Source organism: Neofelis nebulosa, chromosome 3, assembly GCF_028018385.1.
Source record: "Neofelis nebulosa isolate mNeoNeb1 chromosome 3, mNeoNeb1.pri, whole genome shotgun sequence".
Classification (NCBI taxonomy): domain Eukaryota; kingdom Metazoa; phylum Chordata; class Mammalia; order Carnivora; family Felidae; genus Neofelis; species Neofelis nebulosa.
In genome coordinates, this window is record NC_080784.1 from 174,166,860 (window position 1) to 174,183,775 (window position 16,916).

General features: G+C 41.1%; 1 protein-coding gene across 1 annotated transcript in view; it reads left to right on the forward strand.

Annotated features, from left to right (window-relative positions):
• The first annotated feature begins 12,934 nt into the window (after positions 1 to 12,934).
• UGDH (UDP-glucose 6-dehydrogenase) overlaps positions 12,935 to 16,916 on the forward strand; it is a 31,415-nt gene continuing 27,433 nt past the window's right edge. Inside the window, exon 1 of the mRNA XM_058722807.1 lies at positions 12,935 to 13,222. The gene's annotated coding sequence lies outside the window, so the exon portion shown is untranslated. The remainder of the gene's footprint in view (positions 13,223 to 16,916) is intronic.

The window sequence follows — 16,916 nt, forward strand, 5'->3', positions numbered from 1 at the left end:
CGCATTGTTTTCTGTTTGGCTTTTGTGGGAATTGAAGCAAAACATCTTTTGCTTAGTAAAATGTTAACATTCTTTATTAAACAATTTCTTTGTAAGACTATTTACTCCTAACTAAAGACATTCCATAGAGAAATGGAATTTTCAAGGAAAACATTTCTATAATAGCAGTAGGGCCAGTATTCAGAAGTAGGGATTCTGAGAAATCTTTAGGAAATTAGATTACAATTACATTTCTTTAGTTACTGTTTTTTAAATTTCTTCTAGGACACAGGGTTAATAGACATTTGCTTTGAGGGAATAATATCCAATAGTATTAATTATTTGAGCAGACAGATGTTACTTAAAAGGAGCTAGACATGTAACTGTACTGAACACATGCCAAAGTAAGAATTTGCTTTTGTCCTGTGACCTGGAATGCATCCAGATAACTAGGATTGTTAATCCCCATATACATGTTAAAATTTTTTTTAGACAACTTTACAATTTTTTAAGCAATTTTACAATTGCTCTGGGCATGGTTATGGTATCAGTGTCTTTGTGATATTTAAGTGTTCTTTAAAACAGCAAAATTTGTGAAATACATAATTTCCTGAAGGCAGTTAATGATTTCAATCTCAAGTTTGTCATACATATGTCAGTAGATATCTGAACCCCTGTAATGATAAGTTTTCATTAAATGGTTCTGCAGTATTAGTTTTCCTCTTAGAAAGTGGAATTCTAATAACTTTTTTCTTCCTGCCATTTCATCTGATAGTTTTCTCAGCTCCAAATCTCAGTTTATAGAGTTGGTTTTTCTCCCCACCAAAAAGTTCCATAAACACCAACTGTGATTATCTATCATGTTCAGATTTTTAAAAACTGGAGTTGTCAAGGTGATCTTTTCCCATGGGAAACTTAACTTTGCATATCTTTTCTCAAACAAATGGACTATGTTGGTTCAGTAAACTTTTCAACAAGCATTTATATTTGTTAATTGCTAAACTGTTTCTGCTTTAAAATGGGTGCTATTCAAAATTAGATTACGGAAACCATTTTAAATCATCAGATGCCAAATTAATACATCTATTGAAAGGGAGGTGGAAGATGTCTGGGAAACAGGGAATATGTACGGGTAAAGAATAATATGTGTAATTTTAAGAATAAGGCAACTTTCATATCAAAAAAGAATATTCCCTTATACAAAACTCTTCTTGTTTCTAGGAAATTTGGGAATGAGAAAAAAATATTTACAATCCCTGCAATACCAGAGGTCTTACCTCTTAAAAATCTGGTTCCTATATTCTCATAACTCAGACACACAGATTATGTCTTGATGATTAATGAATTTGAATTGCATTGTTTGTGAAGAACTGAGCAAAATTAAAGAGCACAAATACTACATAGCAAGTTCAGCATTATAGAATAAGTCTCCTATGTTGTTTTTAAATGAATCTGTTATATAGTTACTCATTAATTCAGTGCCAAAGGAAGAGGCACTGTACATTCAAAAGGCATTACAGACCCTGGCCTGAATGCAGCTCTCCCTGACAACTAAGTAGTATAGAAACATTAAACTTTGGAAGTCTGGATGTTTTAAAGGTGATTCCTTAACAATTAATACAGCAAGTAAAATTTTGTGGTTACAACATATAGAACAAATACAAATCTGACACCAGAGCCTACACTACCAACACATGGATTAAGATTTACGTCCTTGTGGGTGTCAGTTAAGCGTCCAATTCTTGATTTTGGCTCAGGTCATGATCTCATGGTTCATGGGTTCAAGCCCCATGTCTGGCTCTGCACTGACAGTGCAGAGTCAGCTTGGGATTCTCTCTGTCCCTTCCTCTCCCTCTCCTTCTCTCTCTGAAATAAATATTAAAAAAGGATTTATATCCTTGCAAATTTGCTTAGCCTTCAATTTTAATCTAACAACCTTTTCTTTAAAATTACATTTTACTGGGGCGCCTGGGTGGCGCAGTCGGTTAAGCGGCCGACTTCAGCCAGGTCACGATCTCGCGGTCTGTGAGTTCGAGCCCCGCGTCGGGCTCTGTGCTGACAGCTCGGAGCCTGGAGCCTGTTTCCAATTCTGTGTCTCCCTCTCTCTCTGCCCCTCCCCCGTTCATCCTCTGTGTCTCTCTGTCCCAAAAATAAATTAAAAACGTTGAAAAAAAAAATTTTAAATTACATTTTACTCTATTTTGTTTTACATTATACCTCTGTCAACATCCTATTTCCCAGAGAGTTTCACCAGCAACAGCCTACTGAAAGCTGATGTTCTCAGGCTTCAAGCATGATTCTGTTAGCCAAAGTTCAATGAGAAAATACAAGGCTTAAGGAAGTATTGGACTAAATAAAGTATAATTGAAAATTATATTTTCTCCATTGAAGGGGTAGTAATTTTCTCTCTATAACATCAAAGGTATTCTTTTCATTGTGTTGCAATATTTAAGAAATCAGAGTCAAATAGGTATAAACTAGCAACAGTTAAGGTTGAATAATTGTAGTAATATCCTTGTAATAAAAATAATCATAATAATCTTGTAATAAATTCTGATGCTAATCTATGAAAGTATCAAAGATATTAAAAGGGTGTTTTTGTTGAAGGAAGCTGTTTTTTATCATTCTGTAATTTTTGTCCAATTCTCAAACTTCTATTTTAATTGTAGTGATTGTCTCATGCAATAAAAATATTTAGTATTGGGGCGCCTGGGTGGCGCAGTCGGTTAAGCGTCCGACTTCAGCCAGGTCACGATCTCGCGGTCCGTGAGTTCGAGCCCCGCGTCAGGCTCTGGGCTGATGGCTCGGAGCCTGGAGCCTGTTTCCGATTCTGTGTCTCCCTCTCTCTCTGCCCCTCCCCCGTTCATGCTCTGTCTCTCTCTGTCCCAAAAATAAATAAAAAATGTTGAAAAAAAAAAAAAAAAATTTAATAAAAAAATATTTAGTATTGCCAATAGTGTTTTAGCCTTGGGAAAAAAGTACTCAAGTAGCTTTGTGTGAGCTTGGCTTAATGCTAAGGTAAACAATTCATTCATATTTTATTTTTTCTCATAATTAAAAGATAGCATATAGCTTATAGTAGTGATTCCCAAACTTTCTGGCTTGGGAGCCCCAAAGAACTTTTGTTTATATTATGCATTATATCTATCAATATATATACTGTGTCCAAAATTAGAACATTTAAAAGTATTAAGTATTTTAAAATAATAAACCCAATATATATTAATAAAAAAATTTTTATGAAAAAATAACCATTTTCCAAAATGAAAATTTAGTGAGAAGAGTGGCACTGTTTTACATTTTTGCAAAACTCTTTGATAGCTAGCTTAGAAGAGAGCTGGCTTTTTATTTCCACTTCTACATTCAATATGTTACATGTTCCCTTCTCATGAAACTGTGTGAATGTTAGTTTTTGATAACTAAATGACTACTGGTATTTTGAGCAGCCTATATACCTTGACTAAGGAAAACAAGTTATGTGAACCTTGGGGAGCCCACTTAATTCGGAGCACCACTTTCCTCATTTACTTATCAAATATGATACCTACCACTTTACAGACAACTGAAGTGAAGAGCAAATGAAATGTTTGTAAAAATGCTTTGTAAAGTCCCAAATAAATATTGTTACATACAGGCTCTCATCGTCCCAATATACATACATACACACATGTACACACACATACACATTCACACTCTCCCTTTTCAAAACCTAAGTTGTAAGGAAACTGGAAATTTGGAGCATTAACACAATTTCCATTGGAAAGAATTCACTCAACTAAGAATGGACAATGGAACCTTTAGGTCAGACATGGCAAAAGAAAAACATTGAAGATTAAAACATTAAATAGAATATCACAGTTTCCAATCAAGATTTTAAAATCCTTGGATGGAAACTGGAAAGCAAATACATTTTGACTAATAGATTAATAAATCCATTGCAATGAAATCTAAAGAGCAAACTATTAGACTGTGGTTCTCAACTTTGCCTGCACATTGAGATCTTTAAAAACCTGATGCTTTGGGGGTGCCTGAGTGGCTTGGTCTGTTGAGCATCCGGCTTCGGCCCAGGTCATGGTCTCACGGTTTGTGGGTTCAAGCCCTGCGTTGGGCTCTGTGGTGACAGCTCAGAGCCTTGGAGCCTGCTTCGGATTCTGTTTCTCTCCCTCTCTCTCTCTCTCTCTCAAAAATAAACATTAAAAAAAACCCTGATGCTTTGGCCCTACACCTCAGAGATTCTGTTAGGGCTTTGACCTAAACATCTACAGGTGAATCCAGTAGCAGCTAAGGGTAAGAACTGCTGGTATAAAGAATGCTAAACTTTAAAGCTCCTGGGTGGTTAAGTTGGTTAAGTGTCCCACTCTGGATTTTGGCTTAGGTTATGATCTCACAGTCATGGGATTAAGCACCCCATTTGGCTCCATGCTGTGGAGACTACTTAAGATTCTCTCTCTACCCCTCCCCTGCTGCTCATGCTGTCTCCTCAAAAAAAAAAAAATAAAAAAAAATAAAAAAAAAAAAAAAGCTACCTTATGTTTAGTTAGTTCTAGAGATAAAAAACAAAACAGAAACAAAAGCAAACAATCATTTCTTTCTAATTGATTTCTACATATTGGCATGGAATTAACTGAAACCTTAAATTCTCCTGCAGTAGTTTATTTTTACTAGTGATATTTCACAGTTTTTCCCGATGCATAAAAACAATGCCTTCTCAATTATTTCTTGTGGGGATGAGGAAGGGAGATGTTATACTTCATGGATGGCCCTAACAGAAGCCTGTTCAGTTCATGTGAAGGCTCTTAAAAAGAAAGAGAGAGGGGCGGGGAGGGAGGAAGGAAGGAAGGAAAAGAAAGTGGGATTATTACTTTGCAAGGACTTGGATTACAACTGTTAATAGGGTAAATATTCCCTCACCCACTTGCGCTTTGTCTCTGTCTTCTCTCTCACAAAAATAAATAAATGTTAAAAATAAACTAAAAATAAATAAATAAATAAAGCGGGGCACGTGGGTGGCTCAGTCGGTTAAGTGTCTGACTTCGGCTCAGGTCATGATCTCACGGTTCATGAGTTTGAGCCCTGCGTCAGGCTCTGTGCTGACAGCTCAGAGCCTGGGGCCTGCTTTGGATTCTGTCTCTCTCTCTCTCTGCCCCTCCTCCATGTGTGCTCTCTCTCAAAAATAAATAAATAAACATCAAAAAAATACATAAGCAGTGTAGGGCTGAAATGCTTGCTTTAGGTATTCATAATTCAGACTCTCATCTTGTTGCTCCACTGATCCCTAGAGCAGTGTTTCTAAAATTGTGTTGTCCACCCAACGTCGTCCTCTGCATTGTTGAAGATAGTTCACCACAATCCCCACTGGGTCAGTGCTTCAGCCAGAAGGGCAGGAAACAAGGAGAGGCCTACCTGTTGACTCTAAGGTTTGTCCTGGAAGTTATACATTATCCCTTCCATTCACATTCCCTTGGCCAAAACAGTCACATGACCATACCCAAAGGAGGCTAGGTGTAGTCTTTATCCTGGAACATATCTGCCCAGCAAATTTGGAAATTCTATTACTAAATAAGTGTGGCTATTGGAGTCAGCTGGCAGTCATTGCCACAGAGGAAAAACAATACTTATGTGTTGGCTATGATGATTTTAAGGTGTCAAATGGAGCTTTTGAGTAGGTAGTTGGATAGATTTATAGAGCTAAGTAAGGTTCCACCACAAAGAGAGATATAAATTAAAAGGCAACAGAATATAGATAATATTTGAATCTTTGGCACTGGATAAAATTACTTAAAACAGTAAAGACAGAAGAGAAGAAATCCCAGGACTGCAATATTTAGAACTCTGGTTGAGAAAGAGGAACCAACAAACTGAGAAGGAGCATCCAGTGAAAGGAAACCATTTGAGAGGCTCAGTGACAGCAAATTCTACTGATAAGTCAAATCATGGGGATGGATAATTCAACATTTCAGCAGAAAGGACTCACTGGTGAACTTGATAAAGATGTTTCGGTGGAATGATGGGGATGAAAGGCTAAGCTGGAGTAGTTAAGGAAAGAACTGGGGTGCAGAAAGAGAGAAAAAGTACAACTCCTCTTTGGAGGAGTTTTACAATGAATGGGAGCAGAGAAATGGGCAGTAATTTGAGTGGGATAGGAGTCGGATGAGAAGGAGATATTTTTATTGTTTTATTCAGATGGAAAATATGATTACCTGCAGAGTTGTGAAGAGATACCCACAGAGCCCTCTCCACTTCCCCAGTGATGTCACCTCTTTCTTGGCCTCAGCAGTGCTATCATCATGTCTGAAAGGAAAACCCATTGAGATCTACATGTTTTTGCCAAGGCTTCCTCAATCCTGCCTTCCTATACTCTCCCTACACTCATGGCTTCACTATGATAATTGGCCTTACAGACTATCATGAGTAATCTAAACACATCCTATACCCCTGTCTCTATCAGCATCCACTATAAGTCCAAGACTCCCAGGTCATCACTCCACCATCCCCCTTACCTGATTCAATCTTATACCCTTCCATATGCTTCAAACATCCTAAACTGAGAGGCCATCATAGGCAAAAGCCCCATACCTTCACCCTTTTGTCTGAACACTCCCTTCACCAAACTTGGCATCTACTTAAGGGCACTGACTCTCCCATTGCCCTCTCTAATGGGAGCTGTTGTCTTTTCCAGACCCTCTAACCAAACTATGTCGAGGTAGAGTGAGGTTCTTCCCAGTTTCCCATTTTGGCTGCCTGCCTATCCCTCTCTCCTCACCAAAACTCTTCAACTCTTTAAAAGCTCATACTGGGGGGCACCTGGGTGGCTCAGTCGGTTGAGCGTCCGACTTCGGCTCAGGTCATGATCTCACGGTCTGTGAGTTCGAGCCCCGCGTCGGCCTCTGGGCTGACGGCTCAGAGCCTGGAGCCTGTTTCAGATTCTGTGTCTCCCTCTCTCTCTCACCCTCCCCCGTTCATGCTCTGTCTCTCTCTGTCTCTCTCTGTCTCAAAAATAAATAAACATTAAAAAAAAAAATTAAAAAAAAAAAAAAAAGCTCATACTGGCAGAGCATTCCATATGATACCCTATTTTCCAAAGTCGTAGATCCCTAGATCTATGATTTTAGCACTGGACTTTCTGCCTGCCTTTTCAGCACTTTTCCTATCATCGTTCTCAGTGGTGTCAATATCCAAGTAGACAATCCTTCCAATACTCAGTCCTTTGACCTCTCCTCCTTGAGCCATCTTGTTTTCCACACAACTGCAGCCAACCACTCCCATTGGTTTATCTTAGAGCAGTAATTTTTTGGTATTTGTTAAATATTTTTAATTAAAAAAAAATTTTTTTTGACAGAGTATGAGCAGGGGAGTGGGGCAGAGGGATAAAGAGAATCTTAAGCAGGCTCCATGCTCATAGCACAGAGCCCTGACACAGGGCTTGAGCCCACGACCCTGGGATCATGACCTGAGCCAAAATCAAGAGGTGGACACTCAACCGACTGAGCTACCCAGGCTCCCCTAGACCTAGTAATTTCAAACTTTATTGCTTGTATATTCCTAAAAGAATTTTGAAAAACTATGTATTGTCTTGCACATTTTTTTCTTTTAGAAGTGCAATGCAAAAAAAAAAGTGTGATGCAAAGCAATCTTAATGTTCTCCCTTAACAAAGGTTCATATATGTCTCTCTCATTTCAATCCACTTGCTCAACTAACCATATTGTTGGTGTCATTTAATTCTTTTCTCTATTTGGCTAAAATAGGGAATCTAAGCCTTGACTTGTACCTTTTCACCTGAACTTACTTGGCTCCGTCAGTGACCAAACCAAGTGGAATCTCTACTCCACATTCAAAATTGCCTCCATTTGTCTTACTCAATTTTTGGGTAAAGACTCTAGTGACAGCAAGATCACAATGCATAAACTACAAGAGGTTTTGCAAGACTTGTACATAAAACTGGATAGCTCCAAAGCATTAAAACAACTACAGTCCTAGGTGCTGTCCAGAGTGCCAGCATCTGTGTGATTAAATATCTTGGAAATTTTGGAGAATGGCTCTGACTTTAGTCAATGTCTCACACATTTTAAGTTGACACTTAATATGTTCCTAGGTGTGAGTTCTATTTTATTAATAAAAAGTATTAAACATCATACAAAATGAAGACTATAAGTGGAAAACTATCTTAAGATTTGATATAACTATGGGAATGCAAGCTGGTGCAGCCACTCTGGAAAATAGTATGGAGGTTCCTCAAAAAAAAAAAAAAACAACAACTAAAAATAGAACTACCCGACGACCCAGCAATTGCACTACTAGGTATTTATCCAAGGGATACAAGTGTGCTGTTTTGAAAGGACACATGCACCTCCATGTTTATAGCAGCACTATCAACAATAGCCAAAGTATGGAAAGAGCCCAAATGTCCATCGATGGATGAATGGATAAAGAAGATGTGGTATACATATATATAATGGAGTATTACTCGGCAATCAAAAAGAATGAAATCTTGACATTTACAACTATGTGGATGGAACTAGAGGGAATTATGCTAAGTGAAATTAGTCAGAGAAAGACAAAAATCATATGACTTCACTCATATGAGGACTTTAAGAGACAAAACAGATGAACATAAGGGAAGGGAAACAAAAATAATATAAAAACAGGGAGGGAGACAAAACAGAAGAGACTCATAAATATGGAGAACAAACAGAGGGTTACTGGAGGGGGTGAGGGAGGGGGGATGGGCCAAATGGGTAAGGTGCAGTAAGGAATCTACTCTTGAAATCATTGTTGCACTATTTGCTAAGTAATTTGGAAATGAATTTTTTATTTTTTTATTTTTTTAAATGTTTATTTTATTTTTTGAGACAGAGAGAGACACAGCATGAGCAGGGAAGGGGCAGAGAGAGAGGGAGACACAGAATGTGAAGCAGGCTCCAGGCTCTGAGCTGTCAGCACAGAGCCTGAGGCGGGGCTCGAACTCACGAACTGTGAGATTGTCACCTGAGCCGAAGTCGGACGCTTAACCGACTGAGCCACCCAGGCGCCCTGGATGTAAATTTTTTAAATTAGATTAAAAAAAAGATTTGATGTAACTAAGTTAAATAAATATTTATTTAACTGAATAAATACTGTAAAGTTTCTCCATTTTTATTTTATTCAATACCTCTTAAAAAATTTTAGTAGGGGCGCCTGGGTGGCGCAGTCGGTTAAGCGTCCGACTTCAGCCAGGTCACGATCTCGCGGTCTGTGAGTTCGAGCCCCGCGTTAGGCTCTGGGCTGATGGCTCAGAGCCTGGAGCCTGTTTCCGATTCTGTGTCTCCCTCTCTCTCTGCCCCTCCCCCGTTCATGCTCTGTCTCTCTCTGTCCCAAAAATAAATAAAAAACGTTGAAAAAAAATTAAAAAAAAAAAAAAAAATTTTAGTAGTCCTGGGGTGCCTGGGTGGCTTAGTTGGTTAAGCATCTGACTTTGGCTCAGGTCATGATCTTGTGGTTTTTGAGTTCGAGCCCCTCATCAGGCTCTGTGTTGACAGCTCAGAGCCTGGAGCCTACTTCAGATTCTGTGTCTATCTCTCGGCCCCTCCCCTGCTCATGCTCTGTGTCTGTCTGTCTCTCAATAATAAATAAACGTTAAAAAAATTTTTTTTTTAATTTTAGTAGTCCTGCAAAATAGTCAAGTTGCTTTCAAAAGAATCAAGGTCACTAATTTATATGGTATCTTCTGTTTGGAATTCAGAATACCCTAACATAGGCCAACATGTCCTGTTTCTAACTCTGGACTTCAGCCTCAGCAAAAATAAGTATAAAATGAAGAAAGACAGATTTGAGGTGTCTTGATTAATCACTCTAGGGGACTGCCCCAAAACAAGAATCCAGTTTATTCCTTTGGCACTCAGGAGAATTTCACCCCAGGGTAACGGATCCTAAAAGGTTTCACTTGGGTAAAAGGTAAGCCTTTCGTTTGTAAAATGGACTATTATTCTTAGGCATATTCATTTTGGGAAAGGGTACCTGTGGAAGCTGAAGAGCTGGAAATTGATTCCCTTAAATGTATCTGTGTAAGGCAAAACTAAAATATATTGCCAGACACCAGGATAGTGTCACCTTTGGTGTGGGGGAAGGGGGTGGGGTGGAGAATATTACCAAAATCTTGTTGCTGTTATTCCCTGATCATCTCTTGAGTATCTTTATTTCTCTGAATCTCCATGGCTACTACCCTGGACATACTATTTCTAAATCTTTTTTTTTTTTTTAATTTAAAAAAAATGCTTATTTATTTTTGAGAGAGAGAGAGAGAGCACGAGTTGGGGAGGGGCACAGAGAGGGAAACACAGAATCCAAAGCAGGCTCCAGGCTGTAAACTGTCAGCACAGATCCTGACGTGGGGTTGGAACTCACGAACTGTGAGATCATGACCTGAGCTGAAGTTGGATGTTTAGCTGACTGAGCCACCCAGGCCGGCCCAGCTAGTATTGATATTCTGATTTAATTTCTGAGATTGTACTGTTTAAAAGATTATGATTATTATCAAAATACTAACAAAGAATGTAAAGTGAATACTAGGTAGAAAAATGATTAATTCAAAACAAAGGGAAGAAATAATATAAAAGTAGTTTTTATCACAAAACTAACTGCAGTGGGAACTTTACTTTTATTTATTTTTTAAATATTTCTTTATTTTGAGAAAGAGAGAGAGAGAAGGAGCATGCAAGTGGGGGAGGGGCAGAGAGAGAGGGAGAGAGAGAATCCCAAGCAGGGTCTACACTCAGCTCAGAGCCCTAGGTGGGCTGGATTTCATCAACTGTTGAGGTCATGACCTGAGCAGAAATCAAGTCAGATACTGACTGAGCCACCCAGATGCCCCTCTAAAAGGAAATTTAAATCTATTTATATGCCAAGTTCAAAAAGATAACTCTATTATAGTACAGTATTTGTCACATATATTGCAATTACTTATTCACTTATCTCTTCTACTAGCCTGTGAGCTTTGGAAAAAGGAGTTGGGTCTTAATCCATTTTGCATCTTTGGTCTCCAGGATAATGTCTAACACACAATAGGCACTAGATATTTGTTGGATAAATGAATCCATACAATATAGAATATTGCATAGAATATACAACACCTACATATCTTATCATACTTTCTACAATCTATAGCAAACTGTTTAAGCAGTATCCATGAGCTTTCTTTTTTTTTCAATTTTTTAACGCTGATTTTTTTATTATGTGTCTTTATTTTTGAGAGGCAGAGATAGAGCACAAACGGGGGAGGGGCAGAGAGAGAGGGAGACCCAGAATGGAAGCAGGCCCCAAGCTCCGAGCTGTCAGCACAGAGCCTAACGCAGGGCTGGAACGTACAAACTGCAAGGTCATGACCTGAGCCGAGGTCGGACACTCAACCCACTGAGCCACCCAGGCGCCCCTAACATTTATTCATTTTTGAGAGACAGAGAGACAGTGCAAGCAGGTCAGAGGCAGAGAGAGAGGGAGACACAGAATCTGAAGCAGGCTCCAGGCTCTGAGTTGTCAATACAGAGCCCAACCTGGGGCTCAACCCACGAACCGTGAGATGAAGTCAGATACTTAACCGACTGAGCCACCTAGACTCAGCCCCTTCATAAGCTTTCTTAAGATTGTCATGATCCTGCCAAGAAAACCATCATCCCAGGGTTCCTAGCTGGCTCAGTTGGAGGAGCATGTGACTCTTGCTGTCCTGTCAGGAGTTGGAACGCCATGTTGAGTATGGAGATTAGAAATAAAACTTAAAAGGGGCACCTGGGTGGCTCAGTCAGTTAACTGTGGGACTTCAGCTCAGGTCATGATCTCTGGGTTCAGGAGTCTGAGCCAAGCATGGAGCTCTGTGCTGACAGCTCAGAGCCTGGAACCTGCTTGGATTCTGTGTCTCCCTCTCTCTCAGCCCCTCCCCCGCTCACACTCTGTGTTTCTCTCTCTCAACAATAAATAAACATTAAAAAAAAAAAGGAATAAAACTTTTAAAAAACTTAAAACCCACATCATCTTTCAGGTATTTTAATGTGCCTTTATAAACTAAACACATTCCTTATGACGTTGTATTTAATAATCGCCTTTGACTTCGAGTACAAAAATTATGTCACCTTATGTAATTCTTAGTGAGGAACACACAAGAAAAGTTATAACTTCTTTTCTTCTTAGATTTGAGGTTTAAGATGATTCTGTAAGGGAGAAAGAGAACAGAACTAACCTCATTAAAAACGGGAAGTCTCCACACATTAATTTTAGTCTTCCTGATAGCACGGAACTTGCATGTTGCAAATTATCTGCTACGTATCATGCACAGACATCCCAAATCCCGAATTCGGCAGGAGTATCTCTGGAAAATATGGCTGGGAGGGCGTGGGTGTCATGCTTTTCCTCCCAGGGATCAGGCGGAGGCACTAACTGGTCCAGTCATGACAGGACTCAGCATCCTAGCCCAAGAGATCTGACTAAACCTTGGGCCTCTGGCCCGGAGTACGTGGGAGGGGAGTAAGCCCCGGCTCAGTGGGACCCGCAAAATCTCGGGGGTCGAAAGACTAGGCCACCCATTCGGGCTGCTGCTGAGACCGGAAAGGGGCCGGGACCTTCCGGTCCCCCCGGGCCGCAGCCGGCTGGCTCAGTACCCCCGCAACCCTAGATTATGTCCGACGTGGCGCCCACACGGCGCCACCTCAGCGCCGGCCGTCAGCCGGGACGAGGACACAGAAAGCGAAGCGGGCCTGGCACACTAGCGCCCGGCGCGGCGGTACCTGGAGCCGCAGCCCACGGGCCTCAGCGGCCTTGACGCGCACGCAGCTCCGCCCAGTGCCGCTCGCGGTAGGGGCGGGACAGCTGAGCTGGCCCGAGCGGATTCGCCCAGGTTCGGCTGGGGGCGGAGCCTCCCCTCCTAGCTACGACTAGCCCCTCCCCGTCTCCCCGCCCCTGGGGCCCGCAGGAAATAGGGGCGGGCCCCGGGGCCTAGAGTGGCGGGAGGAGGAGCAGGGATGCGGTGGAGTGCAGAGTCCGGGAGGGCCTGACTGCGGGGGAATGAAGCCTCCGCCTTCTCGGGCAGAAGCTTTTAAATACGGGTTCGGCCCGGGACTCTGGGTGCAGTGCTTGGCAGCCTGAGGGAGGGGCGTGCGGTGAGGGGAGGTCAGGCGGAGCAGAGCGAGAGTGAAGAAGCTGCGGCAGCGCGGCGGGTAGCGAGGAGCTGTCCGAGCCGTCGGGATAGGAGGGGCCGCTGCGCTTGGTGTCTGGAAGTGGGTAAGCGCCTTGCCCGGGCTCGCCCCGCCGCCCCGTCGGGAAAGTCCCGGGTCCCGGCGGGATGTGCAGGGAGCGGGGCGGGGGAGTGCGCGCTGCTCTCGGTCGCGCTGTGCGCTCGGTCCAGGGCTCCCCAGTCTCAACGACCCTGGTCTCCTTTGGGCTCAGGGTGGGAATCGCCTTTTGGTCCTCTGCCCTGAGGATGGAATAGCTTGAGCTTTTTATTCCACACTCGCGAGTCTTCCAGCCGCTTCTCTTTCTGCTTTTCCTCACTTTCTGGCTTGAAACAAATGAGATTTCCCCAGAAAGCCAAACGTCCACCTAAGGAAGTCGTCCTCTGGTTAGGGACCCCATTTTGATCTCAGAGTCATAGTCTTTTGTTTGTGTTTAGTCTGTTCACCTGGGGAGCTGCTTGCTTTCCTTCTGTCACTAGCCTTAAGAAACTACAACGAAAACGAAGCTAGAAAGCCCTTTTGAGGGCGAAATCCTATCTATCCCACGATAGACATTCTATCGTGACATCTGCATGGGCTGTCCTGGAATCCATTGTTGGCATATTTGCTTTATTTCATGTCGGGGAAGGCCTCCTTGGGTGCTTCAGGAGATAATGTTTTTGTGAGACCTTGAAAAATCATACTTATATATAGGAAGATAGCTGACTAGGCTTGAATATTCTGGTATATAGAAAGGAGGGATTCACTGCTAGGGAGCTTTTCACGGATATACAGAGGAGTAGCTGTCCATTGACTGCCCTCAAAGACACAGTGAGTCTTTGAGTTTCTTCAAACCCCCTAAGAAATGGAGAACAGTAGTCTGGTCTGTTTCTTCAGGGAGGTTCTGGAAATGAAAGAGCTTACTGTCTGTTCTGAGATGTGCTTGTTAGTACCTAGCATCTAGTTTAAGGTAAGTGGTAGACAATCCTGATTGAAAGGATCTCATTTCTTCTCCCATTGCTGTACTCCTTTCTGGGACATAAAATCTGTGACTAATGTGACTAATGAGCATACTTCATCTTCCCTCTTATTACTTTCATAGCTTTATATGATGCCCTTTAAATACAATGTTAACATTGCCTTTCTCACTGAAGAAATATTTTTCTTGGGTCAGGCATCTGTTAGTACTTAATTTTTGGAAATGACTAAGGTTGATGTGTGTGTGTGTGTGTGTGTGTGTGTGTGTGTGTGTGTGTGTGTGTGAAGTTGATGTATCCAACTATAACGTCCATTGCCTTAGCTACTGGATAATTATGCAGGGTATACTGAAGCGATTATATTCAGCTTAGATTGTAATAGGACCTTCGACATTTGTTAGCCACATCTTCTAGGTTGAAGTATTGATCTGAATTTATAAAATTTTAGGTGAAGAGTAGTTTTGGAACAGCCTAGTTTATTGAGATTTTCCCAAAATACAGAGGTAAAAGCTCATTTCAAATTGATACATTCAGTAAGCAAACATTCCCATTTCCCTGACAGCACAATAGAAGGTCAGAAAGTACACAAAAGTAGAAATGGAATATGGAATCAGAAGACATCTGTGTCAGCCACAGTATATCACTAACACTGTATCAAGCTCCATAATAAAGTTTATTGAAGATTTTATTAAAACTTTCAAGTGACCATTAATGGAGACTTGCACAGATTCTACATCTAGCTTCTTTAGTAATTTCCCCATTGTCATCTACAAGCCATGCTTCATATGAAATAGCAATGCAGGGTTACCCAAAACACATGTAGTTCTATAATATAGGCCCATCAATAGTTTACCCCAGCTGCTGTATGTAAGGCATGGTGAATACAGCCTGGCAATCAAGGTGGATAAGAAGTAACTCTGGAAAGGCATGAAATTCTACATAAAAAAGAGGATGATAGAATTTTGGACAATTTCAGCAAAGATACAATGATTAACCATCTGAGCTAAAGCTATTCAGCTAACAGTCTTCATCTCAGACAGGCTCTCATGGAGAGCTACTCATTCATTCAGTTAGTATTTATTGAGAGCCTACTGTTCTAAGTGCTGAGGTAACAGCAGCAGATAGGAACTGTTAGCCTAGGAGCGTGTTATTAAACTGTGAGCTCCTTGAACCCAAGAGTTGCATCATGTAGACATTCAATCTATGTTTATATAATAATGTTAACAGAGCCTGTTCTGGTTGAGATTGAGGGCATAGGATGCCCTAATAACCTGTTGGCTATGGGATTAAATGGTAACCCCAAAACATCCTCTGGTCCAAAAATATTTTGAAATTTTTTTTGTGTATTCTAGATATACCGGTTGTGATTAGAGAGGCTGGCTAGCTGTTCAGTAAGGGAGTTACAGTGTGATAGTTCTTTAGGTTCATCACAGTTCAGAACTTGATCTTCTGCCTTGCATATCTGGAAGGTAGATTTATTTTTTCCTCCATGGACCCAGAGTTAATGAGGCTTTAGATGTTAACTTACAATGATTAAACTCATAAAAGACTAATGGATACACTAGAATGAAACTTTGGTATTAGAGTGGGGAAATTTTATTACAGTGCCTGGAATTCTTATGTCTCAAATCTGGGTCATCCCTTGCTAGTGTTATCCTGGGAATCTGAATTCGTAAGGGAGAGTGGAATCAGAGCAAAGAATCTAAGGAGAACATTCCATCCAGGCATTGGGAAAGCCTATTCTTGCCCCACCTCTGTGCAACCAGAACACTTCTGACTTCCAGATTCTGTGTCATTCTTCTCTAGACAGTGTTGAAATAAACACCACGTCATTCTTGTTCTTAACTCCCTCTTTCCAGGCTACAGGCTGATCTTCTTTTTTATTTTCCTTCAGTGGAATTTATTAGATTTTAGCTGCACTAATGCCATTGATTGTCATGGCTACTTTCAACTATGTTACTTTAACTTGTTAAATTATAGTCTCCTTAATGTCATGGACATGCTTCCCTGAAAGGGGCACTTGAGACCCACTTTCATTTCTACCCTATGAGACAGTTATTACCTCTGGGGACCTGGCTGTCTTAGTTGGTAGAGCACGCAACTCTTGATCTCAGGGTTGTAAATTCAAGGCCATGTTGAATGTAGAGATTACTTAAAGATAAAAAAAATTAGGGAGCCTGGATGGCTCAGTCAGTTAAGCATCTGACTTTGGCTCAGGTTGTGATCTCACGGTTCATGAGTTCGAGCCCATGCATCTGGCTCTTTGCTGTCAGCACAGAGCCCACTTGGGATCCTCTGTCTCCCTCCCTATCTGCCCCTGCCCTGCTCAGTGCGTGCTTCTCTCTCTAAAATAAATAATAAAAAATAAATAAAATTAAAGAGACAGTTATTACCTCTTACCACTTCTTAATACCCATATTTTTATCCAGCTAGGCAGATCTCACTTCTCTGGACTCCTTTCTGTATATGAGTCCTTATTTATTCCTTTTTTTTTTTTCATCTGGAATGCCCTCCCCCACTTCCCATTTCTTTCTATATCCTACTTACTCTTTTTTTTTTTTTTAAGTTTTTATTTATTTATGTTGAGAGAGAGAGAGAGAGGAAGCAGGGGAGGGACAGAGAGAGGGAGAGAGAATCCCAAGCAGGCTCTACACTATCAGCACAGAGCCTGATGTGGGGCTGGAACTCATGAACCATGAGATCATGAAATCAAGATCATGAGATCATGAAATCAAGAGCCAGACGCCCAACTGACTGAGCTACCCAGGTACCCCTCTCTTTTTTTTT